The sequence below is a fragment of the Lissotriton helveticus genome, chromosome 4_1, assembly GCF_964261635.1.
Source record: "Lissotriton helveticus chromosome 4_1, aLisHel1.1, whole genome shotgun sequence".
In the NCBI taxonomy this organism is placed as follows: domain Eukaryota; kingdom Metazoa; phylum Chordata; class Amphibia; order Caudata; family Salamandridae; genus Lissotriton; species Lissotriton helveticus.
Genome location: NC_136063.1, coordinates 829,732,405 through 829,747,240, shown reverse-complemented (window position 1 = coordinate 829,747,240; position 14,836 = coordinate 829,732,405). Strand labels below are relative to the sequence as shown.

The 14,836-nt window shown below is 40.2% G+C and overlaps 1 protein-coding gene across 1 annotated transcript in view; it reads right to left on the bottom strand.

Moving 5' to 3' along the window:
* Positions 1 to 14,836, bottom strand: part of LOC144828071 (adhesion G protein-coupled receptor E1-like) — a 561,082-nt gene that overhangs the window by 475,496 nt on the left and 70,750 nt on the right. Inside the window, exon 2 of the mRNA XM_078686208.1 lies at positions 9,813 to 9,866. The gene's annotated coding sequence lies outside the window, so the exon portion shown is untranslated. The remainder of the gene's footprint in view (positions 1 to 9,812; positions 9,867 to 14,836) is intronic.

Here is a 14,836-nt window from a genome sequence, read left to right as displayed (position 1 = left end):
AACCTAGATATGGGAAAGTGCAGGTGCATAACAAAGAATCTGTGCCCAAAGTAATGGTATTAATGGAACATTATTTAGGGCTACAACACATTACAAAAGATTTCTTAAAATTTGTACAAAGGTTCAAACTATTCATAAAGGCTGCAAAGCCCCTCAATAAAATTTGTAGGGCATTGGGTGTACGCCCCATTAAAACAGCGTCATCCGCATATAGCAGGAAGGGCAGTTTATCACCATTGATTATTGGGACATCTGTTGTTTGGTTGGACATTATGTAACTCATTAATATATAAAATAAATAAAAGTGATGCAAGGACGCACCCTTGTATAAAGCCTCTACCTACTACTATGTCCCCTGAAACTGCCCCCTCCTTGCTTATTCTCACCCGAGCCCTCAGGTCCCTGTGCAAATATGCCAGGAAGTACACCATATCTTTGTCCAGCCCATAATCTAAGAGGCATTGCCAGAGCCTGGATCGATTAACAAAATCGAAAGCGGATGTAATGTCCATAAATGCCAGGTAAAGGAGAACGTGTCGGGCGATGGTATATTTCCCTATAATTAAGTTGAGATTCAGACACTGTTCCCCAGTTCCAAGGTGGCTTCGGAAACCCAACTGGCATTTATTTAATATGTTTGAATCCTCTGCCCAGGTTCTAATCTTGTTAAATAAAACTCTCTCCAATATCTTAAGAGTGTTGTCTATCAGGGAGATAGGTCTATAACAACTTGGTTTAGATCTATCTCCCTTTTTGAAAATGGGGACTATTACCAATGTGGACCAGGTGTTTGGAATCTTTGTTGTTGTTAAATTATTAAAAACATTAAGTAACAAAGGGGCCCAAAACTCTGGCCTAGATTTTATAAGGTATATTGGAAGCCCATCCGGGCCCGGGGCTTTATTTCCCAAGCTCTGGTCTATTGCATCCTCAACTTCTGTCAGAGATATTGGAATTCGGACAGGATTATAATTTTCAAGGATGTCTTCATATTGAGATGATAAGGCATATATTTTTGAAAAATGAGCTTCCCACGCTTCGCTTGTTATATTGCAGCTTAACGGGGTGGATGCAGTGCCAAACGGTCTTAATGATTTAGTAGCTGACCAGAAACCGTTTGTATTGTTAAGCTTGGCACCGCAGGGCAGGTTACTCCAGTGCTCTTTTAAAACCACATCCCGCCTATGCTTTACTGCGCTTTTATAAGTATGCCTTTGTACTCTGATAAGGTCAGGGTCTCTAGGGAAAACTGTTAGGGCAGCTCTAAGGTCCTTGTTCGCCCTAGAACAGATACTATTAAACCACCTAGGGTCGAATTTAGGTGTGGCTATGGGTCTAGAAATTAATTCTTTGATGCCTGCACATAATAAGGTGAAAGCAGATACTGCCGCTGGGTTAGAATCTGCGAATGTCAGACAAGTCTCACAAAGTGATGGATACGTTTTTGCCATCTGTTGAAACACCTTCGTGCAGTCCATACCCTTCCATTTAACTCTTAGATTGTCAGTAGAAATGACTAAATGACCAGACCCTGGCTCCTTTCTAATTTTGGGTCTAGCGGCTGCCCTAAAAGAAACTAGGATGGGATTGTGGTCCCCGAAAGTAGATGCCCTGACCTCTGCTGAAACTAAATAATCTACCAACTGAGCAGATATAAAAACATAATCTATAGTTGACGCTCGTCCGGAACCTCCATAAGTAGGTATTGGGTTTTCCTCGTTATTTACAGCTGCAATATCCATGACATTTATAAAACGACTATTTGATAAATGGGATATTAATTTGTGTCCTCTCTTGCAAAGATTAACTGAGGTAAGTTTGGTGGGACTCTCAATGTTTCACCCTGCTATTTCTGCATTAAAGTCTCCACCCAAACATATCCCTACCGGGTTATATTTTTCCAGCAAGTTATCCATGCCCGAAATAAAATAAAAAAGATTAACAAAATTAACATTAGGTGAAGTTAAAAAATGATTATTATAAAAATTAATAAAACAAATAGAGATACCCCGTGTGTAGACCAGTACTTGAAAGTTAGCATTATTGGTGGGGATTAATGTCACTCTACCGCCTGAAATAATACTGACCCAAATTGATAAACCATCCGAAGGTCTGCCAAACTTAGGATGAGGAGATATAATATTGAAACACTCATGTTCTTCAAGGTATAACTCTTTAATTGCCCAGGTCTCCTGGAGCATAAGAATGTAAAATTGATTGATCATGTTAACCCATTCTTCAATATTTAATTTAGAGGCCAAACCAGCCACATTCCAGCTCAGCACCCGTAATAGGGATGGGTCAGTACGATCATCTAAGATAACACTTTCCACCCCATTGTCAGCATTATTTATAACAATCTCCATGGGAGCAATAAAAACGGGGTCAGTTGATTGGGATTGGGGTAAGGGTCAATCAAGGGTATATAGATAGGAAATGGCAGAGAACCTGTTTGTCAGCTGGAAGGGTAGGCTAGTGAATGGGCATTGTGTAAGCGGCGGTCTATAAAAGAAACCAAGAGGTAATACACAAATATTTGTGGGTAAGGGGCAATTAGTCTCTAGTATTCAATATAGATCTAACAGTGCCTGGGTGACGAAAATTGATGACAATGGAATCGCCCCTTACAATTTTTTCTCTAGGCCCAACCCATCCCACCCTTCGTGCCATCATGATTTCCTCTATATCAGATCTCCTATATCCTTTATATTTCGCCAGCCAATCCGTACATTTGTTCCGTAATTGGTCCCAGGATTCTGATTTATTTTTCTTTAATGGGGTATCCCTGCAAAACATACGGTCAAGAGGCAGGGGGTAAATTTAAAACATCCTTATTAGCCTCCACGTCCCCACTGGTACAAGTGTCGGCTGTACTCGTGCAGACTATCGGACCAGCGTGGACGTCACTGGGGATTATGTTTTGGGTATTGGCAGATCCACTACGACTTTTAAGGACTGTAGAGTTTTTAGTTTTACTATTAGGTGACAGTTTCGCAGTTTGGGGCTCTAGTTGCCCGCTCAGGGCTACATTTTCCTGGGAACTTGCCTCTTGGAATGATTGTTTGGGTTCCATACAAGGTGGCTTTACCTTGGTAATTAAAGATTCCAAGCGATCTAAACGCTTCCATAGCCTTACAAAACTTTCATCTACAAGCCCCATAACACGATCATACAGTGTGTCAATAATAATGTCCATAGCAGTGTCCCGAGTGTGAAATTAGAAAAGGCAGTCCGTATAGATTCCGTCTGAGTATGTGCAGAGTTACTTGAAATGTCCATTGAAACTAGGTTAGTTGCATCATTACCGGGAATTGGATCTACTGCGGCTTTTGAGCCCTTAACCCAGTTGTTTAATGTTGAGTTCTGGCGTGGTGGTTGTTTCCGTTTGGAGTAGACTGGCTTCACTGCCTCCCTTTTCCTTTTCGCCCCGCCTACTTCTGGGTTAGAGGATATGGCCGGAGTAGCCAGAACTAGTGCATCATTCGGGCTGCTTACAAGTACAAGATCTGGATCTGCTATTACTCCTGTATGACCAGGCCCTCCCACATTCAATATGTTCTCTCCAGATAATGAATATGCACTGGGGTCATCCTCACCGACTACCATTGTTTGTGCATCGCTAATCTCAGATTGGGAGTCATTTTGTCTTACAAGGAAACAGGACGTAAAAGTGAATTCCAACAGCATGCACAAACACTTTGCAACCACTTTTGTGGTACCAGAAATAGAATGATTTCTGCCTACTTAGGGTAGACAGCATCCATTTGCAAAGTGTAAGCTAGTAACATTTTGGTGGCTTACACTGTGCTTGTGCAAGCTGATGAAATCAGGCGGTGCAGGTAGTCGTCTCGCGGACTAGTGCGTGCACACTCTGTTGTCGGATTCACAATGTGCCACCATTGGTGGCATTGTGACCTTTGTCCCTTTAAGGGCTAAGGGTAGCAGTGTAGACACACTGCGAATGTAAATGTTAGGCTGAAGGCCTTCGTGTCAGCTACATTTCGCAATGAGTCTTCAAACTGACTTTATTATTATGATTGACATGGGCAATGTATTTGTGCTGGCACCTCCATTCAATCCCTGCAACATTATATTGTAATTTGTGATTTTTAAAGCGCTTTTAGATCACACTTTTTATAACCGGTCTTAAAGATGCATACATTCATGCAATGTAGAGTTGCCCTTCGGTATTTACAATTGTTGCCAAATGAGGTTGTGCGCTTCAGAGTGGGGAACTTCATCAGATCAGTTGTATTTTATCGTAAATGTATGAATTTATAGATGTGTGTATTTTATTTATTTATTTACCTGTTTTTAAATGTATACCTTTATGATTGTGTTTGACGCTCAAATAAAGATAATTGATGATGAGGATGACATGGGCAGTGTCCGAATTACAGCGACAAGTCCCTTTGTGCTGCATTGGATTTTAGGTTCCCTTATAGCACAATCAGTGAGGCCATTAGCAGCTCAACACAACGCATTGCACTGTGATCAGCCTCGTGGTGCATTGGGTCCTTCTTCTGTCTGCACAGTAAATAAATGGCTAGCCACTGGGAGATTTTCACTCAGTAAAGAAAATATCATTTAAAAGTAAATCATTAAAAATAAACAGTTAAAATAAGGCATAGAAAAGAATCACAGAAGTCTCCACCCACTGCTAACTGATGGGCATATAATCAAGAACGGCGTTAAAATTATCTGCGCTTTAGCGGCAGAAAACTGCATCTAAAGCGCTGATAATGGGTTTGATAATATGCCCTGGAGAATTCCAATAGAAGCCCATGTTCACACCAGAACATAGACTTCTATTGGAATTCTCAAGGGCATATTATCAAGCCCATTATCGCCGTTTTAGAGGCAGTTTTCTGCTAAAGCTGCGATCATTTTTAATGCCATTCTTGGTAATATGCCCCTAATTTTGAGCTAGAAATCTATTTATCTGCAGAGGCTCCTAGTATTTTTCTCTGTTATTTATTTTAACTTTACTCTTTTAGTATGCCGAGTTAAGTAAAATATCTCTTTCACATCTGACAAAGTCACACACTTACTGTAATTACAATAGTGTTTAGAGACTTTTTTCTATGAAAAGCTTTGCCTTCCTGTGAAAATGTGGACAATTGTGTCACCTTCTCGCTATTGGCAATGTTAATTGAAATGTGTATATTTGGGAAAATAAGAGCGGTTTTGAAACTACATCACTGCTCTTCTTTTCTCTTTTCATGTATTTTTTTCCACGAATAGACTTTCCACCCAACACCTCTCTTGTGGAAAAAATGCTGCAACAATGTTTTCACTTTCATACACCTATTACACTAGAACTCCGAATCTTTTGCACCAGAACTATCTTTCAAATGACACAGAAATATAAAATTTGAATTTAGGAGGAACAAGGTGGCAACAAACTTAAAAGTTGTCCTCTTAACTGAGCACATTTACGTGTTCATGCCTTAGACAGCAAAGCTTTCCCTTAGTTGATATATATTGTTCAGGGTACAAACAGCAGAGTTTTCAAAACTTAGGGCCTGATTTAGATCTTGGCGGAGGGGAATACTCCGTCACAAACATGAGGGATATCCCGCCCCCCGTATTACAGTCCCATTATATCCTATGGAGATCGTAATCCATGCAGACGGGATATCTGTCAAGTTTGCAGCTGCGATCCGTGCAGGTAACAGCGGTGGGGCCGGGTAAGGGGGGATTTCGGGGGACGGTGTTGAGGAAAAATTCAATAAATAATAAATGTTCCCTCTGCATTGTCCCTTGAAATCCCCCCTTACCCGGCCCCACTGCCCCACCGCTGTTACCTGCACGGACCGCGGCTGCAAGTGTGTGACAGAGTATTCCATTCGGCGAGATCTATAAAAGGCCCTTAGTCAGCAGAGCTTTCTGTTAAGTTGCAAAGACCTGCCCTTCGAGGACTTAGTAGGATTTTACCCCGAGTTACAGAGACCAACAGCACTGGCTTCAGGCAGTCAAGTTACCTCTTAGAAGACACAAAGGCATCTCACAAATAAGCTACCCAAGAACTGCCACAATGCTAAAATGCTTTGGTTTTAAGTACTAGAGTTATCACTCATCTGTACATATCTTACATGTGTTTCTTTCCTTAAGATAGCAGAGATGTCCCTCAGGCCGCACAGAATGTACAAATCTCAGATAGGCTAGCTGTTTCTCAGGCTATTCTTACAGGTTAAGGCCTAAGGCTACAGAATTATCTCACAGGTCACACAAATCTGACAAAGGCCATACAAAGTAGAATAATGCTTAAGGTTACAATACTCCCATTTCATGACTGATCAAACACAACACAGATCAACTGTGCAAAGTGTTCAGGGCCATGTAAGAGTCAGCACGGAGCTAAGACCTAGTCACTTGTTGTCTAGACATGGTGTTACCTGTTGAATCATGCAGATCAGAGTATTATCATCAAAACATTCCAGCATGCGACCTTGCTTCCTAGAGAGATCATTCCACATGTTTTCTTCTCCTCCCGTCCTCTACAGAAATCTTCTGCTCCATCTTCATCCCCATCCCCCTCATTTGTATGCACCCACTCCTTTAACTCTCTCTGCCACCCTAAGCGTTCCCCACTTTTCCTTAGAAATTCCACCTGTTATCTTGCAGAGCCCCAAACCACTCCTACCCCTATATCACCCCTATAAACCTTCCTCTCGCCATACAGTGCACATCCACATCACCTCTACTTCCTCCTTCAGATCACTAGAGGGCACCCTGGCATTCCACTCACTACCCTACACCTTTCCACCTACCATGACCAAAGGGACTAAGACTGAGTCCAGACACCTTTCCTCCTACCTCCAGCCCTACTTTTCGCCCCTCCCACCCTTTGTTCACCTTTCCTTTTAAGCGCCACTTTTTCTTGTCCCCTTCATTCTCTGTTTACCATCTATGGTCAATCTCACCAAGATATATATTCTTGCACCAGCGTTTTCTCCTTCATATACCTACACTGTATCATTGATCCATCGCCTGAACTATGATCTTGACATCATCAGCAACACTGTTTTTCCTTTATCCTTTTTTTTCTGTTGCCAGAGAAATATGTAATAAGCTCGAGCATCAGCAAACAACATAAAGTGCACGTTCAATTATATAACCTATAACCTATGCACCTAAAATTCTGTTGGAAACAGTTTCTAGTTCCATAGCCCACTAACCACTATCGCTTTTGGACACAGTCATCATTCCAGCTCTAACAAATATCTTTGTTTTATCTTTTCATATTGAGATTGTACTTTAGTCAATGAAAACAGCTAGTGTCTTACCCCAATTAAAAAGCCTGAACCTGAATCCATTATTTTGAGACCTATTTCTACGCTTCATCCAGTGACACATCAGTGAAAACGTCATGTCAATGACTCAAAGTCATACCTGGAATCAGTGGGATTTTTATGATGTTCAACAAGGTGATTTCAGACATAAAAGTTGTTCCACAACATGCCCTGTGCATCAGAAATTACATTGAAGCCTATTTATTCCCTGGTGATAATACATGATTGACTTCTTATACCATCATAAGTTACTCAACAGCCCAGTTGTCGCCATTGAAAGTCTGGGAGAAATTCAAAGCATGGCAATTACAGGAGGCACATCTCTCAATAGTTTGTTTACATTCTGTTCCCTTTGTTGCCTTCTTGACCCCACAGACAAGGGACAGATAGGACAAGGCATAGGGTAGCAAAGGGCATGCTGGGGATAAGCTGCATGGTCTCCCCATGAATGTCCCGAAATTATGATGTGGGTTTAAGCAATCAAAAGGCTAAAATTCAGTCCTTATGGTCTTCCGGGGAGATTTTCAGCTTATTGAAGGTACTCTGCTGTAGTCTTCATGGATATCACCGCAGTATCTGATTCCTTCAAGCAAGCAGTGCCAATTAATTGTCCTGCCTCTGCAGGGATAAAGGGGACTGCACATGATGGTTCCAGAGGATCAGATGCATGCATCTCTATCCATCTACTCCTCTACAGTTTTCAATCAACTATGGTGTCACACATGACTCTTCTTTAGCCCCAATTTGTTTTTAATTTATATTCTGCGCCTTGCACTTTTTTATGGGGCCCTTCAGTATCCACCTTTTTTCCTATGCTAATGGCGCCCTTATTTAAGGACATTTGGCCTATACGCTTGTTAACCCCTTCCGTGCTCATGACGAGCTGAGCTCGTCATGAGTTGCGCCGCTCGCATGCTCATGACGAGCTCAGCTCGTCATGTAACGCGGCTTTTGAAAAAAGCCGCACAGCGCGAAAATAGCGGCCGCACGCATGCGGTTAAATCTCTCAACTTACTTTAGGTAGTTTACTAACCCTTAAATAATTATTGATAGATAACGATAGGGGACATTTCACTCCTTCAGGACTTATCAGTTTGACAATAGTTCATTGAGCGTCCCCCTCCCATCCACTTTCTGTCAATTGTATAATTAAGTTAGGCTTTAAACTGGGGAAGGGTCTCTTGTTAAACATGCACTCAAATATACTTTGTAGAATCCACATGAGTCTATCAGGTGGGTCTGCTAAAGAGAATGCTTCATTTTCTGACCTTAGCCCAACATGGTGTTCTGGTAAATTTTATTATTGCAGATACTTAAGGCCTAATTCAGAGTTTGGGGGCTGGGCTACTCCATCACAAACCATAAGCGGCATACCATCCAACTTGTTATGAGTGTATTATATCCCATGGAACTTGTAATAAAGTGGATGGGATATTCTCCACATTTGTAAAGGAGTATCCGGCCGCCAAACTCTAAAGCAGGGCCTTTAAATTAAAATACGGCAATGCACTTTATTTAAGAATTCAAGCTCTCTTCACAGGCAGATTGCAAAGTTATCAAAATGCTGTTCTCTTTGAATGGGACTTGGTAAAATTTGTGAGTAGATCTCAAAGGCCTGTGATGAAGATTCATTGAGTACCAATATCACAACCCAGGACTATTCCAAAGTGTAATTGCTGCCAGGTGTTTCAGGTGTGCTATCTCTGAAATCGTACTCAAATTTAGGAACTTTCTTTATCTGTAATTCATTTTCTCTGGCCTGCAGAATGGACCTTGTGAAGGACCTTCCATTAGCACCTCAGAAGTCACATTCAGCTCTCTTATTCCAGCGCGAAGAAGCCTGTTTGCTATCTGTTCACTGTTAAAATACACAATTGAACTCAATTGAACATTTAGGACATCAAGGGCATAGAGGGCATTCTGGCAAAGAAGCACTGACACACGGATGAAGAGACACAGGAACACCAAGACACACTGTGATGGACGTAGAGGCGAGGACAGACATGGACAGAGCAACTAGGAAACAATGGTATGTATAAACATAAAGACTTGTGGGCATTATGACAGAGATAATGGGTGCCACAAAGGTGGAGAAACAGGCCATACATGATGACACTCAGAACAGAAACACAATGCATCCAAGTATACATGAACACAATAACACATGGTTGTATTGTGCTCATGTGAGAAAGTTAGATCAAGCATTAATCTGAAAGATTCTAGTATGGGTCCACTGAAAAACAATATCTGCTTCATTTAATAAATGGTCTGTATGTATTGAGTTACATACAGATCTGTGTTCTTCCATTCTACTGAAAATGCATTCTCAGTCTCTTGGCTGCTCTTAACTACTCATCACAACATTTGATTCTGAATTACTATTCAAATGAGTTCAAATTAACAATCGGGACATGCAAATCTGAAATGTAAAGTTTTACCTAAAAAACACAAAGCCGAACAACCCCCATATCCCTCTTGAATGCTTAGTTTGAGAAAAAGCAAATAAATAAAACTTACCAGGTGCATCTGTCAAAGAAAGTACCAAAGTCAACTCAAGATATTTGAGAAATACTGAAATAGAAAAAAAATACAAACATTGCAAATTTTAGAGCAGACTTGGGCAAAGAAGTGACTTATTAATTTGTTGAGTCTGGGAACTTTGAAATGGGTGCAGTAGTGGCAGTGTCAGGTTTCATAAGCCCTCGTGACACAGGCAACTATGTGCCCAATGCACAAAGGGACTTACAAATCTTTAAGTTACGAGTGCAGAGTCTCCACACTTGGGGCGGATTCTCCACGCTATGGGTGGTATCTTCTCACTTGGGGAGGAGTATATACACTTCAAGCAGTATTTTGTCCTGTTTCTTTTATATCTTAAAATATATTCTTTTTTGTGTTCTTGCGCAAAGCAAAGCTGGACTGTATCTTTTCATGGGGACTAGCTCTTGGTAGTGGACGTTGTGTATGTAGTTTTAAATCTGCCTTTGTTTTCTGTAGTGTAGTACAGCATAGGATTATTCATTGGTAATAGGGCAAAATGTATATGTGGAGTGCTTTCTGTTTTACCATTGGATATTGTGATTAATCATTTGTTTCACATCATGCCGACAGTGTCATTCTTCTGCTTGAAAACCTATATAATATGCTGTTGTCGAGATGTGAGCGAAGACTTTCCCTTGCTCTCTCTGGGAACAGACACATTGTTATTCAGCTCTTTCACTCTTTGGTTAGAATGTTACAGATTATTTTGCCTTATGCTAAACTGGATATGTAACTGGCTATTATAACTAGAATAGAGCAGGCCAGTCTTCATTACCAGATGCTAATTCCCATTTATTTGCATTTCAAGATTTATTGATTTGAACAAACTATTCATGGCCTTCTGTAATAATTTGAAATCTTAAATACACCATTACATTTTTGTCTTTGAAGATTTTTTGGTGTAAGCTTGATTTGACGTGGTCTATCTCTATTCATGGGTCATTGTCCTCTGGGACACACGAGGCCCTAATCTTGCAAATGAGCGCTTACATAATAATACAGTGTCAGCAGTTTTCGGGAGAACAGAAACAGTGCCAACATGCTTACTAATTGAGACTATGTTGAAATCTCAATGTTGTTTCTTAAATGGTCTAATGATGGCAATTCAATCAGATGGATACAAATATTCAACTACAACTGACCGTATAATAGTCAATATTCAATTTTATAGGTTTTGCAATTTCTTTGCAATAATGATACACGTACTGAGCAATCATTCTTTACAAATTTTATTAACATGTACTCAAAGGGGAGAACGATTGTTTTAATAATAAACTAGTAGCTGAGATGTTTAAATGTGTTTATAATAACTGAAGTATTTTGAAGTTTCACGTAAAATATTTGAGAGTTTTCGTTCTTCTCAGGCAGCATTAGAAGTTACATCATAAAGAAGTTATAGGTTAATGTTGCCAAAATCCCCAGAGGATCTAGGCTACAGTCAAAAGACTGCACTGAATTGTTGTAGGAAGAGAGAATTAAACCATCTGTCAAGAGATAATATTTTATAAGGAGAAAAAGATAAAATGAGCAAAAAACGGAGATCAAGGGAATATAAAGAGAGTTACAGTGCAGACAAGAGGATTGAGTATGGTGTTAAATATTCATAACACCAAAGCTAGGAATATGATAACATTTTGGTTAAATGTGGCAGTCTAAATGGGGTCAGCAATTCCCAAAAATATACCTAATATAGGTGAGAAAATCACTTGGTAAGACTGTTTAAAATAACTAAAAAAGATTTACAAAATGTAGGTACCCCTCGACTGGCAGTAGATGTCTATCATAAAGCAAAATAATAATGATTTGGTCTTCAGCACTTGAATCTGTATTTGAGCATTTCTTAATAAAAACAGATGATCCTGCCATCGTATGAATGCAATAATTTCTCCCTTATATAAAAAAAATGCTCTTGTGCAGATACTGGCAATAATACATGTATTGTTCTCCTGCAGATAATTAATTGAAAAAAAACATTTGACGCCACTAAAACACATGGTTGAAGAGGTTTTTGGAACCAGCAATGCGGTATGGACAATATTATATTGTTAGACATAATTTTACAAAACAACGTAAAGACATCTGTACATTTCTCATTCATCGATTACACTTCTGCTTTTGACAGTATAGATTCACGAACCTTATGGTAAAAAATGAATAACATGGTGGTCTCCAGAGGCATCTTTACCATAATCATTGCAACAGATTCAGAAACCTAAACAAAGCTAATGATAGGGTGCACTCAATTGTTACCTAAAAGAAGTCCCACATCAAATGGTCTAAGGCAGGATTGTATTCATGCTTTGTTCTGTTGCCATTTTTGCAATACAATGCAGATCTTTCTGAAATCATGGCATCAGTCCACATCTTCTCTTAAAGATTAGAACATATTGTGAATAGTCAATTCTTATGTACATCAATGACTTTGTTCTCATGGAGCTAACTCCTAAAGTTCAGCCTCTAGACTGAGGTGGTCAGTAATGTAAACACAGTTTATTACATTCTATATCAGTTGCACTTACTTTCACTAACTGAGTGAAGAAGATAGGAATAAGAATCAGAACCCCTCAAAAAATAACAAGATTTTTGTAATTGAGCAGTAGAAAATTGTGAAACAATTTAAAGACCAACCCCACATTGAGCTTCACAGTCAGTAAGGAAATCTTAAGGAGAACAAAAACAAGAGCGTAAATATATATGTATACACTGGGGAGCCGGCAGGCCCACAGGTGCCTTGAGGCTCCCTCCACGGCCCTCAATTCTGTAACAATCCATGGGTAAACATGGTAGGACAGAGAAACCCCTCAAAAAATTAAAAAAGGCAAATATTAAGTGAGCGGCCAAACCATGCCCTGGGAATACATTTTAATTATATTTTTGGATCCTGATTGTGCTTTTAGAAGCAGCAGAGATACCACCAAGCATTTTTTTTAGTACTCGGTGAGGGGGGGGGGTGGGAGTGTGCAGGGAGTGCAGCAGCCCCCAGTCACAAAATTGCAGTATAACACAGGAGAGTTTACTATTATTTAAAAAAAAACTAAGAACTGGAGCTGTGTACTCAAGTTAGAGTGCAGGATTCCCGTGATTGTTTGGCTGCATTTTGTGGCCTGGCAAATGCAAAATTAAAAAAAAAGATTTAAGGACATGTTTATGGCTATTTCAAAAAAACATTTTATTGAAAATATTTTCTGATAATACATTTTTTCAACATTACAATGTATTTAGAAAATGTGTATTTGATCACAGTTATTGGTGACTTTTTGACAAAGTTGATAGACCTGTTTTGTATATTTTGCACGTCATGATAAAGCCAATAGGTCTACCTTTTATATTTTGGTACTCTGACCTTTTTAAAAAGCCTAAAACAAAGCCAGTCGGCTTGACTTATCTAAAATGACACTCCTTTCTATTGTTGCTTACATTAAAAAAGCACAACTAAAACTCACGCTCTCGCCATGTACTGCTTATGATCTCACATATTTCATCACTTTTGACATGGCCTATGATATCTTTGATAAAATCACTGATGACATCTGAAATTACGTTTTATGACAACACTGTGCATGGCGAGGGAGGGAGTCATATACCTGGTGAATTTCAGTAGTGTTTAGAGTTTAACATGTTATGTTTCACCTATCTATAATGTCTTTTTAACTTTAACCTTTATTTTTTTGTGTGTATGTATATATATATATATATATATATATATATATATATATATATATATATATATATATATATATATATATATATATATATATCCAAAACCAAGTTTGCCTGCTATGGAGTCAGCCACATCACAGGAAGATAATGTGCCACACTTCTTTTATTGAAGGCTGTTGCAAGAATTAAAAAAAAAAACTTCACGGCAAATTGTTCAGCCTGCGCCTGACGCGTTTCGTGAGAGATCACTTCTTCAGAGGCATGGGCTTGAAAGTCATGTCACGCTCTTTAAAGCACTTCATATTTGTAATTAGCACCGCCCATGTGGGCGCGGTCACTCCCGTGGCCCGCTGGTAGCTGTAGTGCAAAGTCTTACTCCAGTGAGTTGGCGTGTTCAGGACCTCACAATAAATGAAAAGATTCAAACCCCAGTGGGTAGTGTTGCTCGTCTTTACCTTCTGCAACAGTCATTCTCCTTCAATAACGGCTCCTGTTATCTGATTCCGGCGTTTTTAGGCGTCGGTGCAGAGATGCTCAAGGGCATCCGGGCTTCCTCCGCGGCTCAGGCGAGACCGCTAAACATCCAAAACCAAGTTTGCCTGCTATGGAGTCAGCCACATCACAGGAAGATAATGTGCCACACTTCTTTTATTGAAGGCTGTTGCAAGAATTAAAAAAACAAACTTCACGGCAAATTGTTCAGCCTGCGCCTGACGCGTTTCGTGAGAGATCACTTCTTCAGAGGCATGGGCTTGAAAGTCATGTCACGCTCTTTAAAGCACTTCATATTTGTAATTAGCACCGCCCATGTGGGCGCGGTCACTCCCGTGGCCCGCTGGTAGCTGTAGTGCAAAGTCTTACTCCAGTGAGTTGGCGTGTTCAGGACCTCACAATAAATGAAAAGATTCAAACCCCAGTGGGTAGTGTTGCTCGTCTTTACCTTCTGCAACAGTCATTCTCCTTCAATAACGGCTCCTGTTATCTGATTCCGGCGTTTTTAGGCGTCGGTGCAGAGATGCTCAAGGGCATCCGGGCTTCCTCCGCGGCTCAGGCGAGACCGCTAAACATCCAAAACCAAAACCAAGTTTGCCTGCTATGGAGTCAGCCACATCACAGGAAGATAATGTGCCACACTTCTTTTATTGAAGGCTGTTGCAAGAATTAAAAAAATAAACTTCACGGCAAATTGTTCAGCCTGCGCCTGACGCGTTTCGTGAGAGATCACTTCTTCAGAGGCATGGGCTTGAAAGTCATGTCACGCTCTTTAAAGCACTTCATATTTGTAATTAGCACCGCCCATGTGGGCGCGGTCACTCCCGTGGCCCGCTGGTAGCTGTAGT